The sequence below is a fragment of the Cricetulus griseus genome (genome assembly GCF_003668045.3).
Source record: "Cricetulus griseus strain 17A/GY chromosome 1 unlocalized genomic scaffold, alternate assembly CriGri-PICRH-1.0 chr1_1, whole genome shotgun sequence".
In the NCBI taxonomy this organism is placed as follows: Eukaryota; Metazoa; Chordata; class Mammalia; order Rodentia; family Cricetidae; genus Cricetulus; species Cricetulus griseus.
The window spans coordinates 152,163,111-152,180,547 of record NW_023276807.1 but is presented as its reverse complement, the minus strand read 5'-3'; the positions used below and the strand labels follow the sequence as shown (position 1 = coordinate 152,180,547).

General features: G+C 37.5%; 1 pseudogene; it reads left to right on the top strand.

Annotated features, from left to right (window-relative positions):
* The first annotated feature begins 4,586 nt into the window (after positions 1-4,586).
* On the top strand, positions 4,587-8,473 carry LOC118239693 (annotated as a pseudogene).
* Positions 8,474-17,437: the final 8,964 nt, after the last annotated feature.

Sequence of the window (17,437 nt, the reverse complement as noted above, 5' to 3'; positions counted from 1 at the left end):
CCTCCACCCCAGACCCACATGACCCATCTCCAACATACAACTGCCACTTCCAACCCCTTAGCCCAGTCTGTGTCCACACACTTTCTCTTGCAGTATATCTGGGTGAGTATGCCTGACTATTCTTTCAACCCGATCCCTCCTAAAAATCCAGATCTACCCTAAAACTCCAGACATGGATCTGAAGACAAATTTTAAACAGCACTAAACCTTCTATGTCCACGGGACTTCCAATATTCATGCCCAACCCAGACTTACATACTGTAGTCTATCAAAGCCTCTGTGGCCAAATTAAACACAGAACTTACAAAAAGTCCATATGCCCAGCTCATATAATAAAATACAAACAATATGAAAGGCCATGGCTATATTCCCTCAAAAAAACCGGCGACTCCTATAGAAATATAGAAATGTTCTCCCATGAGACTTATATAGATACCATACAGAATTTAAAATAACCTTCACAACCTGCATGAAAGAATTCAAGGAGTTTAATGGAAACCAAAGAAATAACTCAATGATCAGCTCAATGAAATTAAATAGAAGAATCTTCTTATGGTACCCAAGAAATCACAAACAGAAGGCTTAGGGAAGCCATGAAGACAATGTAGGATTTGAAATCAGAATTAAATAAAAAGATATAAACAGTAAAAAGAACTCAAACCAAAATGAAGTTGAAATTGAGAAGTTTAATAACCTAATTAGAAAATTGAAAGGAAAAATGCTGGCAAGTATACTGATTCAGGCAAAAAATATTTACTTAAATATAAATTAGAGGTTCTAGACAAAATAAGCAGAGAAATATGAATGTATAAAAATCACAGGAAAGGAACATGTAGGAAATGTGGGATGATATAAAAAGATCAACATTTTGATTTATAGGAATAGCTAATGGAGAAGAATCCCTGAATAATGACACAGATAAAATTTTCAACAAAGTGATAGAAGAAAATTTCCCCTAAAAAAAGGCAAAACCATATAGATCCAAAAAGAACACAGAGCACCAAATAGGTAAGATCAGGGAGAAAAAAGCTGCTCACAGTATTGCACATAAAAACAATTAGTATCTAGTTATACAGAAGTACTGGAAGCTGAAATAGAAAAAAAATCCCACAATTAACCAAGAAAACATTACTGCTATAAACATACATTCACCAAATTCTGGTGCCAATTTTATTAAAAAATATACCTGGACAAAAATTCATCAGAAGAACATTAGAACTAAATGACATCACACATTATCTGGGACTCTGATCTATCTACAGAATATTTCCCAACCACAAAAGAACATACATTCAACTACACCTCTTGGAAGCTTCTCCAAAATACACATTGAGACACAAAACAAATATTATCAAATTCAGAAAGAATAATAATTCTTTGTATCTTATCTGAAAGATACGGAGAGAAGAGGGTTAAAAAAGTAAGAATCTCTTTACCTAAAGTCATACATAATTCATATAAGACTATGTATATAAATATACATACACAGTTTAAATGAAATTTTCCAGCCTGGATTGAAAAGACTTTTAAAAGGGCCATAGACAAAAAAACCCTAATAATATGCATGAGAAATTACCTTTTGAGTTGGAAGATAAGTTCCTATTGCCCATGACACCATGCACTTCAGACAAAAGACCCATAGATGCTGAGCTAAATATGACCTGAAAGTCTCCTTCCTGAAGACTAGATTTCCTGGAAGCAGTATATGTTGTGCAAGGGAGAGGGAAGACACCAGCAGCCTTGTGTACCTATGATGTCTATCAACTATAACAATAACCACCATGGCATAATAAACCCAAGAGTGCAATAATGACACTCCTATACTAGTAGTAACCAAAAGCTCTCTAATTGAACTTAAGAACCACTCAAAAAGAGGGAAATCATGCCTGGTACTGGAAACCTAGTTAACTGTCTGGAGCTGATGACTTCATTGCTCTTTGAGAAAAACTTACAGTGAGCTTTGCTAAATCATCATAATTCATAGCTGCATTCTAAATATTTATTCTTATTCCCACATATAAGCTTAGTGTTCACCTCTCATTAAAAAGAAAAAAAGAAGCTTCTATTTGCAACAGACAGAAGCCATACAGAAAACCACAACCAAACAAAATATGGAGCACACATGACTGTCTGTTGCCCAGCTCAAACTGACAAATCTACAACATAACACCTACTCCTAAGGCTCAGGGAAAATAATGGAAAGGGAGCAGAAAATTGTAAGAGTCAGAGAAACAGGAAGTCTTCTGGGAGATTGTGTCTTCTAGAAATGTTAATGAAGCTACATGCATGATGTCTCATCAACAAGGCTGACTAAACATGACCTGAACAAGGAGTAGATGAATAGACATGTTAGCACTAAAGGAAGAAATTACATAGGACCTCAACCCTAGAGAAGACACAGGCAACTAAGAAATACTCAGAGTAAGAGGAATATTCTTCCCTAAGGAACAGTGCCCATATTGGTTTTCCAATTCCAAGTAAAATGAACTGAAAGCATCTACATAAAAGCAACATTATATGGAATCGGCAGGTTATATGTGTATATGAATATATATACAATATATATATACATATGTAAATAAATATAATGTCTTTTTGTGTGTGAGAGAGAGAGAGAATGTGTTGAAAGAAAAGGAAGGAGAAATGTTTTAATTATATTTTAATTTTGAAAAGTAAAACTAAGAATATATCAGTGCTATTGGAGAGGGTTTGTATGTTGCAGATGATCAGATAGGGGAGACTCTACCCAGTCTTTTCAGAGCCCATATGACTACAACACAAGCCAAATTGCAAGACATGATACTACAGAAATGCTGTTTCCCTTGCTAAGTGTAAATCTTGCTTGGGCCTGATCATTCCTTGCCATACTCCCATTTTTCCCCTTTGAAATGGTGATGTTTAATGGTATGTACTCACTAATATATGGATTGTATACATGGAGCAAAGGATTACCAGCCTATAATCCACAACCCCAGAGAAGCCAGGAAACAATGACTACCCTAAGAGAGACACACATGGTTCCCTAGAGAAGGGTCAAGATCTCCTGAGCAAATTGGGAGCATGGGGTGATAGAGGAGGGAGGTTAAAGAAAGGGAAGGGAGGAGGAGAACATGAAGGATCAGGAAGAAAGATTCAAGGGAAGAATACAGAAGGAGAGCAAGAAAAGAGAAGCCTTAATAGAGAGAGCCATTATTGGTTTAAAGAGAAATCTGGCACTAGGGAAATGTCAAGGGATCCACAAGAATGACACCAACTGAGATTCTAATCAGTAGTAGAGAGGCTATGTTAGCAGAAGCAGAGATCCACAGCTAAGTACCGAGTCAAACCCCTAGAATCCAGTTGTAGAAAGGAAGATATGGCGAGCAAAGGGTCAAGACAATCTGAGAAAATCCACAGAAACAGCTGACCTGAGCAAGTGGGAGCATATGGACCCCAGTCAGACAGCTGGTAAGACAGCATGGGACTGAATCAGGCTCCCTAAACATGGGTGTCAGTTAGGAGGCCAGGGTACTCTATGGGGCCTCTGGCAGTGGAACCAGTATTTATCTCTACTTCGGGAGCCCATTCCCTATGAAGGGATACTCTCTCAGCCTAGATACACAGGAGAGGACCTAGGCCCTGCCCCAAATGATGTGACAGACTTTGATGAACCCCCATGAGAGGCCTCACCTTTCCTGGGGAGTGGACGGGAGGTGGGATAAGGGGTTAGTGGAGGGCATGGGAGGATGGGAAGGAGAAGGAACTGGTGTTAGTATGTAAAATAAGATTGTTTTAATTTAAATAAAAATTCTATCTTTATAAAAAAGAAGAAAATGATAATGGTTTTTATGTGGCATTGTTTGGCTGGACTTTGTTACTTGGCTTTGATTTTATACAAGCTCACAGTAAAATGATTGTTTCAAATATCAGGAGACATTTTGGACTTTGGTGTTTTAAACATAGCTGGAATTGTTAAACATGGCAGATATTCAAAGTCTGAATGAGTGCATTTTAGTTTCTAAATTGATCATGAACCTATGGTACCAAATAAAGGAGTAAACTCTTTTCCTGGAAGTAACATGTTAGAATTTCAAATTAGTGGGAAGAAGACACACAAACAATAGAAAATACTGACTATTTGGCAGGATCTAAAGTAACTTAGTACTCAAGCTTCTAGACACTTCCTAGATTAGAATAATTGAGGTAAGAAGACTGTTGCTTAACTTTGTCTCTTAAAAGATTTTTTACATACCAAAATAAGAATTTTTAAATTTAAATAGAAATTAATATAAAATTTTGTTTTTGTTCACAGACCAATTCTTGTATGGGCTTATTGCAGGCAATTATAGCTACTGGGAGGTAATGGCTACCTAGGCTGTGAAGCAACTCCATAGCCTTCCTCCCTATGTATATGGTCACAATATTTGTATTTCCTCTCCTGTGCTGTTCCTTCACCCATAGATATGGTTATACAAATGCCGTGTCTTGAGCCAAGCATTCAGCTGCCACTCATTCTCAGTATATTGAGCACTCATGCTTCTCTGCACTCATAGCTGTTCATTGAAAAGAGGGGCTTCTCTGACTAAGGCCGAGAGAAACATTTGTCCATGGGTATAATCTTTGAGAGCAGGAAGCGGGCATTGTTTGCTATAAGGAGCAGAATGGGGGGCATGAAGAGGAGTAAGTTTTTTCTTCTCTTGTGGAGCATGATATATGCTAAGTGATAAATTTGAGCTTCATTCCTATGTAGTAAGCTTTTTTGTCAGCAGCCATCCTGAAATAACATTACAGAAACTTGTTAATAATGAAAGCTTGGCCTTTAGCTTAGGCTTGTCTCAAGTAACTCTTAGAACTTAAATTAATGCATTTATATTAATTTATGTTTTTCACTTGGTGTTACCCTTCTCCCAACTTGTACTTCCTGTTTCCTCTCTGTGTCTCCTGGCTTCTCCCCTGTACATATGAGTATGTATGTACTAATAAGCAAGCCTACAGAACAATGTTTCCATATTAATTCCTCAGGTACATTTGGTTTCATTTGTTACCCTGGCTAAGAGCATAATGTAAGGAAGAAACAAGAAAGAAGTGCATGGCACTAAGGACATATGGACTCTAGCTCAATAAGTTATAACAAACACATGGTGTTCTTAGATATTCACTTTTCCATCCTGTATGTATCCTATGTGTTCCATTGATAATCACTTCCCATTGTTCTGGTGTCATCACATGCCACATCTGTTATTCATCTAATTTTTCTTTAACTCCTGCCATCACATTTAAAAGAAAGCAGAAGGTGCAGCTCTTAGATGTGCACTTGGATGATTCTTGCTGTGAGATATTAAAGAAATTTAAATAATTTAATTTAATTTTGAAATTAAAATAACCTACCACTTTGATCACTTGATTACAGATTTATACTTTTGTCTAAGAGTTGTGATTAGTATATGTTCTGTTGTTCTTCTGATCCTAGGTCATCCAAAAACTAAAGTTTTTGTAACTCATGGCGGAGCAATGGCATCTATGAAGCAATCCATCATGGGATCCCCATGGTTGGCATCCCTTTATTTGCAGAACAGCATGATAACGTTGCTCACATGGTAGCCAAAGGTGCAGCTGTTTCACTAGACTTTCATACAATGACAAGTTCAGATTTGCTTAACGCACTGAAGGAAGTCATTAACAATCCTTTGTGAGTATAAACATATACACATTTATTTGTCTTGTATTAGAAACCAGGACTATGCACATGCATATTGAGCAAATATGCTATCACTGAGCTATGTCACTAGCTTATTTATTATAGATAATTTCTCAGTGGAAGTTCCAGGGAACAGCCATTAACCTAAATAGAGAAATAATGATAGTTACAAAGAGCTGCATTAGACAGTGAGCAAATGTCAGTGTGTTTTCTCTTTATTTTGTTTTAACAGAGTCTGAGTTTAACTTGATACTCCTATTTCATCATAAAAAGCTCTGGAATAAAAAAAATATTTGCCAACACCCTAGATCAAAGTACTTTGCAGTTGTTTTACTAAAAAATCATAGGTTTAATTTTACAGTAAATGCAGTTTATTTGCTAAAATACCTACTGCTAGTTGAAATTGTAATATAGTGATGCAAATGAACATAGCTACCATTTTCGCTTACTTTAAAAAGATCTCAATATAGCTTTTTGTTAAGCAGTAAGATAAAAATGATCTCTAATTCCAATTCCATGTAATCTTACAAATTAGTATTTGCCAATATTTTGATTCTATTGCTTATCTATCGATAAAAACATGGAGCTTTTGATCTTTATCCAATTAATGGCATCAGAAAAAGAGGATTCTAGTTGGGCATTGGTGGTGCACACCTTTAATCCCAGTACTTGGGAGGCAGAGGCAGGTGGATCTCTGTGAATTCGAGGCCAGCCTGGTCTACAGAGAAAGTTCCAGGATAGGAACCAAAGCTACACAGAGAAACCCTATCTCAAAAAACAAAACAAAAAAGCAAAATATAGTTATAAATAGTGAATATCTTTAGATTTTAAGTTGTCATTGCCTTATTTCGAAGAATTATGTAATTTTTAAAAATTGCTTTGAATTTAATTGCCAAATAATTTACACAGTAATGATGTACTTTCCAAAATATTTGAGAGCTTTAGATAAAATTATGCCTCATCAATATAGTATTTATTTTATCAACAATATTACACATGTATTCCATACATAAAACTTTGTTTAAAATTGTATTGGGAAAAAAAGAAAGAGAGAAAGAGAGAAAGGAAGAGAGAAAGAAAGAAGAAAGGAAGAAAGAAAGAATAAAAATTGTAGGTGGTGGCACACCCCTTTAATCCCAGCACTCAAGATGCAGAAGTAGGTGGAGCTCTGTGAGTTTGAAGCCAGCCTGGTCTACAGAGCTTGTTTCAGTACAGCTACGCTTGCTACACAGAGAAACACAGTCTTGAAGCTCCTCATTAAAGAGAGATAAAGTATATTGGTGGTCAAAGAACAACAGAAACATGTTAAAGAAAGTTAAGTCAATTTAAATAGATTTTAGTTATTCTAATAAGCACTTTGTGTAACACATTATCTTTTTACAGTTTTTGAAAAATATTTTTCTTGATGATTAGATATAAAGCTCCTTGTATGAATACTTGTCTACATTTCTAATCCTTGATAGACATAATGATGGTATTAGATGAAACTGATTTCTTAAATAGACAATACATTTTGAAGGCTTACAGCACACACTAATTAATCTTTAGTAAACTGTACAATATCCTTATTATAGGCCTCATCATCTGTATAGCAAAAATATATTACTATTTCTGCCTTTGTCTAAAAAGCACTATCTTCTCTCTGTGTATTTTATGGCTGTCTTTCTCAAGTATATTATAAATAACAAGAAAGGAAGTTGCCTCTATTGCCACCGGTACCCTGTTATGATGCAGCATGTTAAGCTTTACACTTGAGGAGCAATGTCATAACTAGACTCCTTCCCCTATATCCTGGTCTATAATCATTTCATCACTACAATCAAATATCACTTCAATGCTTCAGTATAAAATATTGAGTAGTCTCAACATTGAAAAATCAAAGCATGTAAAAGAAAAGCACGAAAAATAATTTGCAAGAATTTACTCTAATTCTAGATTACAGTAAGAATAATTCACAGTATTCCAGAGGCAACAACATTTTCACACAAATAGATAAAAATGTAGTTTTTATTTTTATTTAACAGTTAACAACTAGAAGGAGAAATTTATGAAAAGTCTATCAAGCCAGTAAATGAACAATCACTGGACACCCAAATTTCTTATCAATCCCAACTCATTATCACCTATGGCCAGATATGGACCACAGTAAACATAGCATGCATTGGTTGCATCTCCAAAATATTCTACTATTCTGATATTTTAATACCACCTATACTTGTAATTGCTTTTTCAGTGAGGTTTTTCAAAATCTCAAAGGTTACCTCATTTTGATTTCATTTATTATGCTTTGGGATGTTATCTGTGGGTCAAAACTCTTGTTTTGAATACTTGTCTTTTCATAGCATTTCTCTTATATATTTAAATACTATGTGTTGAAGAAGTTTTAACTGGTACATTATCTAATGAGATTTTTACTGTGAACACATAATTTTCTTTATACTTTCATGTAGCCATGTTTATGATACACAGAAATTTATACCCATTTCACCTTCGTTCTGTAAGTTAATTCCCATTGTATCTTCCTTTAGTTATAAAAAGAATGTGATGTGGTTATCAACCATTCACCATGACCAGCCCATGAAGCCCCTGGACAGAGCAGCCTTCTGGATTGAGTTTGTCATGCGCCACAAAGGGGCTAAGCACCTGAAGCCACTTGCCTATAACCTCACCTGGTACCAGTATCACTCTCTGGATGTGATTGGATTCCTACTGGCTTGTGTGGCAGCCATAGCTTTCTTCACTATAAAATGCTGCTTGTTTGTTTACCGATTCTTTGTAAAAAAAGGGAAAGAATAAAACAGAATAGGGCTCTTAAAGAACGAAGAAGTCTATCCTATTCAAATCTAGCACTGTGTATCAAGTGCATCTTGTTTTAAAAGATATAGGTCTACTTGATTTGTCTATATTTTTTACTCCTTAAAATTGAAAAATTAACCATTAATATATATTTCCTCATATAACTAATTTTGTGCTGATTTATCAATACAATAATCCTGAGAACAATGATAATCATTGAAACACCATCTCATTTATGGAAAAACAATAGGAAGACTGAAGTGTTTATTGTGAATTTTTCAGAGCTATAATTTTTAAAATAAAATGGAATGAAATGAACTATCAGTGTCTGTAAAAAAATTATCTATTTAAAATGTGACAAGGCAGATTTTATTCAAAATACCAAAGTAGAGGAAAGAGGCTTCAGGGTACAATAAACCCAACTCTATCAAAAAAAAGATGGAGCTTTTATAGACACAAATATAACGGGTAGTTGGATGGATAAACTGGTACAGGCATGGGTTGCACAAGCCTGACTGCCTGAGCTCAAGACCCAGAACCAACAGATTGTGGAAGGAGAAAATAAATTATCACAGAATTGTCCTGTGCCTTGAGCCTGTGTCTCTGCACACACATATCCATACACCCATAAACATACACATACACACTCATACACCACAACAACAACAACCAACAACAACAATAATAATAACAAATACAAAGTGAAATTTAAAAAAAACACTAAAACATGAAAAGAGGAGAATAAGGAAATAGTAATTAAAAAGAGTCCTATAGTTAGAGGTGAATTACAAAAGTACATGGAAAAATTACCTGAATGCCCTGGCAAGAGGGAAAAGCAATGTATAATTCACAGTTTCACATAAATACAGATGCATGGATATAAATGTTGAAAGTTAAATCATCTTTAAAGACAGAATATAACTGGAATCCAGGATCATTTGATCTAGGTAAATTGTTAACCAAGTCCTATGTGCTACATGAGCATAGAAATATATCTTTCTTAAATACAAAATACTTTATGTTCTAGACCTTTCAGTTGTGCTGTTAACTCTCTAGTATGACTATTCTCCAGTTTCTTTATGTGGGCCCTTAGTACTATGAACTTTCCTCTTAGCATGGCTTTCAAAGTGCCACATAAGTGTGGGCAGGTTGTGTCCCCATCCTCATTGAATTCTAGGAAATCTTTAATTTCTTTTTTTTATTTCTTCTTCTTCATCGTCATCCCAGAAATGGTGCAACTGGGCATTATTCAGTTTCCATGAGTTTGTAGATTTTCTGCAATTTGTGTTCTTGTTGAATTCTAACTTTAAAGCATGATGGTCTGATAAGATACAGGGGGTTATTTTAATTTTTTGTACCTGTTGAGGTTTTCTATGTTTCCAAGCATGTGGTCAATTTTAGAGAAGGTCCCATGTTGCACTGAGAAGAAGGTATATTCTTTTGTGTTTGGATGCAATGTTCTATGAATGTGTGTTAGCCCAATTGGGCCATAACTTTTGTTAGCAACTCCCATGTTCTTGGATGGGTAGGAACAACATAGTAAATATGGCAATCATGCCAAAAGCAATCAACAGATTCAGTGCAATCCCCATCAAAATGCCAGAACAATTCTTCACAGACTTTGAAAGAACAATCCTCAACATTATATGGAAAAACAAAAGACCCAGGATAAATAAAACATGCCCTGTCCAATAAAGGAATATCCAAGGCATCAACATCCCTGACTTCAAGCTCTGTTTATAGAGTTATAGTCCTGAAAACAGTTTGGTATTGGCACAAAAATAGACAGGTAGAACAATGGAAAGAGTTGAAATCCTGATATTATCCCACAAACCTACAAACACCTGATTTTTGACAAAGAAGATAAAGTTATACAATGGAATAAAGGGAACATCTTCAGCAAATGGTGCTGGCATAACTGGATGCTAGCATGTGGAAAACTGCATATAGACCCATGTCTATTTCAATGCACAATACTTAAGCCCAATTGATCAAAACCCCAACATAAATCAAGCCACACTGAAACTCTTAGAAGAAAACGCAGGAAATACCCTTGAATTAATTGGTACAGGAGACTGCTTCCTGAAATTTACACCAGAAGCACAGACATTGAGATTGGCAATTAATAAGTGGAACCTCCTGAAACTAAGAAGCTTCTGTAAGGCAAAGGACACAGCAAGACAAACAGCCGCCCACAGAATAGGAAAGGTTATTCACCAAGGCCACAACTTACAGAAGGCTGATCTCCAAAATACACAAAGAACTCAAGAAGCTAGTTTGGTCTCCAAAAGACCAAACAATCCAATTAAAAAGTGGGGTACAGAACGAAGTAGGCAATTCCCAATAGAGGAATCTAAAATGGCTGAAAGACACATAGAAAGAGTTCAACATCCTTAGCATTCCTCGGGGAAATGCAAATCAAAAAGAGTCTGAGATACCCTCTTACACCTGTAAGAATGGCTAAAATCAAAAATACCAATGACAGTTTATGCTGCAGAGAATGTGGAGATATGAGAACACTCCTTCACTGCTGGTGGGAGTGCCAATTTGTACAGCCATGTTGGAAATCAATATAGTGACTCCCCAGGTAAATGGGAATCAGTCTACCACAAGATCCAGCAATTCCACTCTTAGGCATATGCCCAAAAGAAACACATTCATACAACAAGGATGTCTGTTCATCTGTGTTCATAGCAGCATTATTTGTAATAGCCTGAACCTGGAAGCATCCTGCATGCCACTCAACTGAAGAATATATAGATAAAATGTGGTACATTTACACATGGAGTACTACTCAGCAAGGAAAAAAAAAACAATGGATTCTTGAAATTTGCAGGAAAATGGATGGAACTAGAAGAAACCATTCTGAATGAGGTAACCCAGTCACAAAAAGACAAACATGGTATGTAGTCACTCGTATATGGATTTTAGACATAGGAAAAAGTAGTACCATCCTACAATCCACATGACCAGAGAAGTTAGGAAACAAGGAGAATTCTAAGAGAGGCATACATGGTACCCCAGAGAAGTGGAAAGGTACAAGATCTCCTGAGAAAATTGGGTGCATGGATGGAGGGGAGAGGGATCTAGGAGAAGAAGGCGAGAAGAAGAGGGGTGAGGAGGACATGAGGGAATTGGAAGGTAGAGTTGGAGGAGAATAGAGGAGAAAAAGATAATAGATACCATAATAGAGGGAGATATAGGTTTAAAGAGAAATTAGGCACTAGGAAAATGTCTGGAGATCTTAATGATGACACCAACTAACAATCTAAGCAACAGAGGAAGAGACTACCTTAAATGACCTCCCCTGATAATGAGATTGATGACTAACTTATATGCCATCCTATGCCTTCATCCAGCAGCTGGTGGAAGTAGAAGCAGACACCCACAGCCAAACACTGAACTCAACTAGAATGCAGTTGCAGAGAAGGAGGAGTGATGAGCAAAGAGGTCCATACCAGGCTGGTGAAACCCATAAAACAGCTGACCTGAACAAGGGAGAGCTCTTGCTCCCCAAACTGATAGTTGGGAAACCAGCATGGGACTGATCCAGACCTTATCCCTAGCATAGGAATGGACTTTGGGAGCCCATTCCACATAGAGGGATACTCCCTGAGCCTAGATACACGGGGGTGGGTCTAGGCCTTATCCCAAAGGATATGACAGACTCTTAAGACCCCCTATGGAAGGCCTCACCCTCGCTAGGGAGCAGAAAGGGTATGTGATAGGTAGGGTTTTAGTTGAGGGGAGTAGTGGAGGAAGGGAGGGAGAGGGAACTGGGATTGACATGTGAAACAATCTTATTTCTAATTCAAATAAAAAATGGAGAAAGGAAAAAATATACAAAATACTTTGCCAAATTTTTTTTATTACACCAACTCAAGATTTTTCCTAAAGAATTTTCCTCATCTTTTCACATTTGATGGCTTCTGACACATGTAGAAAGGAGTTTTTCCCATCTATTTCAGTTCCACTGGACTGTTTTTTCTCTTCCCACCAGGTCCCACAACTGCTTAAGAAATAACCACTCAGAGACTTAATATACATTTGTAATTGTTTGGCCATTGACTTAAGCTTCTTTCTGGCTAGATTTCTCTTAATCATTAGCCCATTGTTATTAATCTGTGTGTCTCCACATGGCTGTGGCTTATCTAGGTGATGCCCTACAATCCTGTCTCCATAGTGGCTACATGGCAACTATCCTTTGTCTTCCTTTCCCTGACTCTTTGTTCATAATTCTTGCCCATGGCCTTTGAAAAACATTTTACACATTTTAGGACTGTATCTCAGTCTGTAACTCATTCTACAGACACAAGAAAAGACCTATTTGTTCACACAACCACAGGTCCTATAAAAATACTAACCTGAAAGCTATAATATATATGCAGAGGAAGTGGTGCAGGTCTGTGTTGGCCCCAACCCTGGAACTTCAACCTCTGTGAGTTCATATGAACCTTGCTCAGTTGACTCAGAGGGCCTTGTTCTCCAGGTGTGGCCATCCTCTCTGGCTCTTACACTCTTTCCTCCTCCTCTCCCTTGGAGTTCTCTGAGTTCTAAGTAGAAGGATTTAATAAAAACAACCTAGTTAGAACTCTCTATTTCAAGACTTGTTGTCTTTCTCACTGTCTCACTCTCCCTTGCTCCATCCTTCACCCCTTCTCTCTGCATAATGTCTGGCTGTGGGTTGCTGCATCTGTTCCAGTCTGCTTCAGAAGGAAGCATCTCTGATAGTGACTAAATAGGTGCTGACCTATGAGTATAGCACAATATTATTAAGAGTCACTTTATTGATACTTTTTTTCTTTAGACAATACTGTTTGGTCTCTAGGCTATCAAGTCTCTGACTCTTGATCACCAAACTATCTTGAGGAATGACCTTCAATCAAATTATACCTTGTGGAATGGACCTTAAATCAGATCTTGATTGGCTACTCCCATAGGTTCTGAACCACCATTTCCCTAGCATATCTTGCAGGCAGAACAGTTAGTAGTAGGTCTTAGGTTTTGTGACTAGGTTGGTATTCATATTTCTCTTCTGGTAGGCTGCAAAATATTTATTACACCAAAGATATTAGCATATATGGATGAATGCTCCATGTTAGTCCAGCTCCAGTACTCCAGATCAATGAGTTGCATGGGTTTTGACCTCAGCACTAGAACCCTGCAGTCAGTTTGTAGAGAACAACCCATTATCTAAACAATGGTCTGGGTTGACTTGGCATTTCAATAGGACACCCATGGACAACAACTAATTTTAATGCAACCCAGTTCAGACACTAGAAGCCTCCTTTAGTGATAAGAGATGGCCAGTTTGGACTCAGTCACTTCCATTGTTAGGAGACTTCATTAGGACTACCTTCATATATTTTAGGGAATTTCCACTGTGGTAGGTTTCTATACCATTCCTCAAATAGCCCTCAATACTAGCTGTCACTCCCTGCCTTCCCTCGCTCAACCTAACTTCCCCCCCTCCTCACCTGATCCTCCCTGCCCCCTGCCCCCTGCCCCCATCTTCAGTCTACCCACACATTTATTCCATTTCCCCATTTCAGAGAGATCCAAGGGCCCCCCATCCCTTATTCAATACCTCACCTTTCTGTATCTATGGATTGTAGGTTGGTTGCCATTTATTTAATGGCTAATATCTATATAAAAGCAAATACATATCATATTTCTCTTTCTCAAACTGGGTTATGTAACTCAGGATGATTTTTTTCTAGTTGTATTCATTTGCCTACAAATTTAATGAAGTCATTTGGGTGGAGGCAAGCTGGGAGACTGTTAATGAGAGCTTCTGTTTCACAAGGGGATATATATATATATATATATATATATATATATCTGATATATATTATCTGATATTGATGTAAGTTTGGTCAGTGGTACCTATCAAGAAAAGTAGCCATTTTTTTTACATTTTCCAATTTGGTGGAGTACAGGGCGGGGTGTGTTTCTTTGGTTGGTTGGTTTTGTTTGGGGTGTATGGCAAGCATTGCACTTATTTGTTTGTTTTTTAGGTATTTATTTATTCTTCTCTCATACAATAAATAACATGCACACTTTCTACTCCCTCCACTCCTTCCATTTCATTTTTAAAGTATGTCCTTATGATTCTCTGGATTCCCTCAGTGTCTGTTGTTATATTATTGAGAGAGCTTTGGTAGGTAACACAGACTGGGCTGACATATTTGATCTCTTAGAGTCTGTAGCACATGTATCCAGTTTCTCTGGCTTTCAGACAGGGCTCACTGTTATTAGTTAATCATTCCCAGGTCTCACCTAATCTAACTGAGTATTTCTGGTTAACTATTATCCATTTACCAAACTTCAGTTGACCTTATTTCTCAGAGTGTGGCTATGAATAGTGTCATCGTGATTCAGCAACTTGAAGAAAAAACAAAGTAATTCCAGCTTTAATAAAACAAATCCAATGGAAGAAATCCCACAGAATATAAGTTCAGGATGTAAACAAAAGTACATGAAGGCATCATAATCTTTGGAAGATGATATTCAGATCATTAGGCAGAGATATTCTACTTGAATCTCAGAAAGATTTTCATAAGTCTTATATTTAGAAACATAAATACCATAGTGGAGGTAACTGATAGTTGGCCACAAAAGTGCACACAGAGTGTACACAGAGACTTGTTTTTTACTCCATTATTATTGGCCATAAGAAGCCAAAGTGCTATACTGATTCCCATTTTCCTGATTAGTCACCTTACTTATTTCCAAAGTGAGTGTACTAGTTGGCACTCCCACCAGCAGCAAAGGAGTGTTCACTCTGCCTACTCCTCAGGAAAATGGGAATCAATGTACCACAAGATCCAGCAATTCCACTCTTATGCATATACCCAAAAGAAGTACATTCACACAAAAAGGACATCTGTTCCACAATGTTCGTAGATGCACTATTTGTAATAGCCAGAACCTGGAAGCACCCTAGATGCCCCTCAACTGAAGAATGGATAGAGAAAATGTGGTACATTTACAAAATTGAGTACTACTAAGCAGGGAAAATGGAATCTTGAAATTCGAAGGAAAATGGATGGAATTAGAAGAAACCATTCTGAATGAGGTAACCCAATCATAAAAAGACAAACATGGTATGTACTCACTCATATGTGGATTTTAGACATAGAGTAAAGGATTACCAGCCTAAAATCCTCACTGCCAGTGAAGCTAGTAAACAAGGAGAACCCTAAGAGATATATACATGGTCCCCTGGAGAAGGGGGAAGGGACAAGATATCCTGAGCAAATTGGGAGCACAGGAGGAGGGGGGATGGAGCTAGGAGATTGAGAAGGGGAGAAGAGGAGGGGTGAGGAGAACATGAGGCAGCAGAAGGTTGAGTTGGGGGAGGAATGAAAGAAAACAAGAAAGGAGATACCATAATAGGGGGGAGATGTTTTAGGTTTAAAGAGATATCAGGCACAGGGAAATGTCTGGAGATCTACAAAGATGACACCAGCTAACAATCAAAGCAACAAATAAATGCCCTCCCCAGATGATGACATTGATAACTGACTTGTATGCCATCCTATAGCCTTCATCCAGCAGCTGGTGGAAGTAGAAGCAGACATGCACAACTAATCACTGAAATGATCTTGAATCAGTTGCAGAGAAGGATGAGTAATGAGCCAAGGGATACAGACCAGGCTGGTGAAACCCACAGGAACAGCTGACTTGAGCAACAGGGAGCTCCTGGTCCCCAGACTGATAGCTGGGATGCCAGGATGGGACTGATCCAGACCCCAGGAACGTGGGTTTCAGTGAGGAGATCTCAGAAATCTACAGGGTCTCCTGTAGTAGTTCAGTACTTATACCTAGCATAGGTGTGGACTTTGGGAGCCCAATCCACATAGAGAGATACTCCCTGAGCCAAGACACACAGGGGTGGGCCTAGGCAGGTTCCCAAAGGATATGATAGACACTGATGAGGCCTAAGGTAAGCCTCACTCTCCCAGGGGAGCAGAAAGATATGACGGGTAGTGTTTTAGTTGGGGGGTGTGGTAGCTGAGGAGGGGAGGGAGATGGAACTGGGATTGTCATGTAAAACAATCTTGTTTCTAACTCAAATAAAAAAAATCAGGGGAAAAAAAGACGACAAAGTGCTATTATGCTTTGTTATTTCTGGTCCCTGTTGAAAGCAGAAAACCACTGTACTGTATGAATAAGTACATTTATTCTTCTACCCTTAATATCCACTAATCATTTGAACTCCACACAAAACCCACTTTTTAAAGAATACAATCATGGAATACTCTAGTATTCTCTAAACCAGTAGATATCATCTGTTCTTCATAGAGTTGGCTGAGTGTGTTGTTCATTGTTGATTTTTCTTTAGGATGTATATATGGTCACAGAAGAGGCAAAGAGTGGAATCCATATTGATCATCTCACTCAATTATACCAATGAGACTGAAAAATACATATTAGAATCATTTTACACATTTGGGACTGCATCATAGTCTGTAACTCAGTCTACAACCACAAGAATCAAAAGCCTACTTTTTCACACAACCATGAGTCCTACAAAAACACTAATCTGAAAGCTATAATCCATGCATGCAGAGGAATTGGTGCAGATATCTTCAGGCCCTGTATTTGCAGCTTCAGTCTCCATAAGTTCATATGAACCTTGCTCTGTTGACTCAGAGAACCATGTTCTCCTGGTGTCCTCCATCCACGCTGGCTCTTACACTCTTTCCTCCTCCTCTCCCGGGGAGTTCCCAGAGCTCTAACTCAGGACAATTTTTCTAGTTTCATCCATTTGCATGCAAATTTAATTTTTTCGCTAGGACATTTTTAATGACAGCTTATATTTCACTAGGTATGGTAGGTCTATTTAAATTGCTTATCTGATTAAGATGTAAGTTTGGTAAGTGGTCCCTATCAAGAAAATTATCCATTTCTTTCAGGTTTTCCAATATGGTGAATAATAAGGTTTTGCTTTCTTGCCTG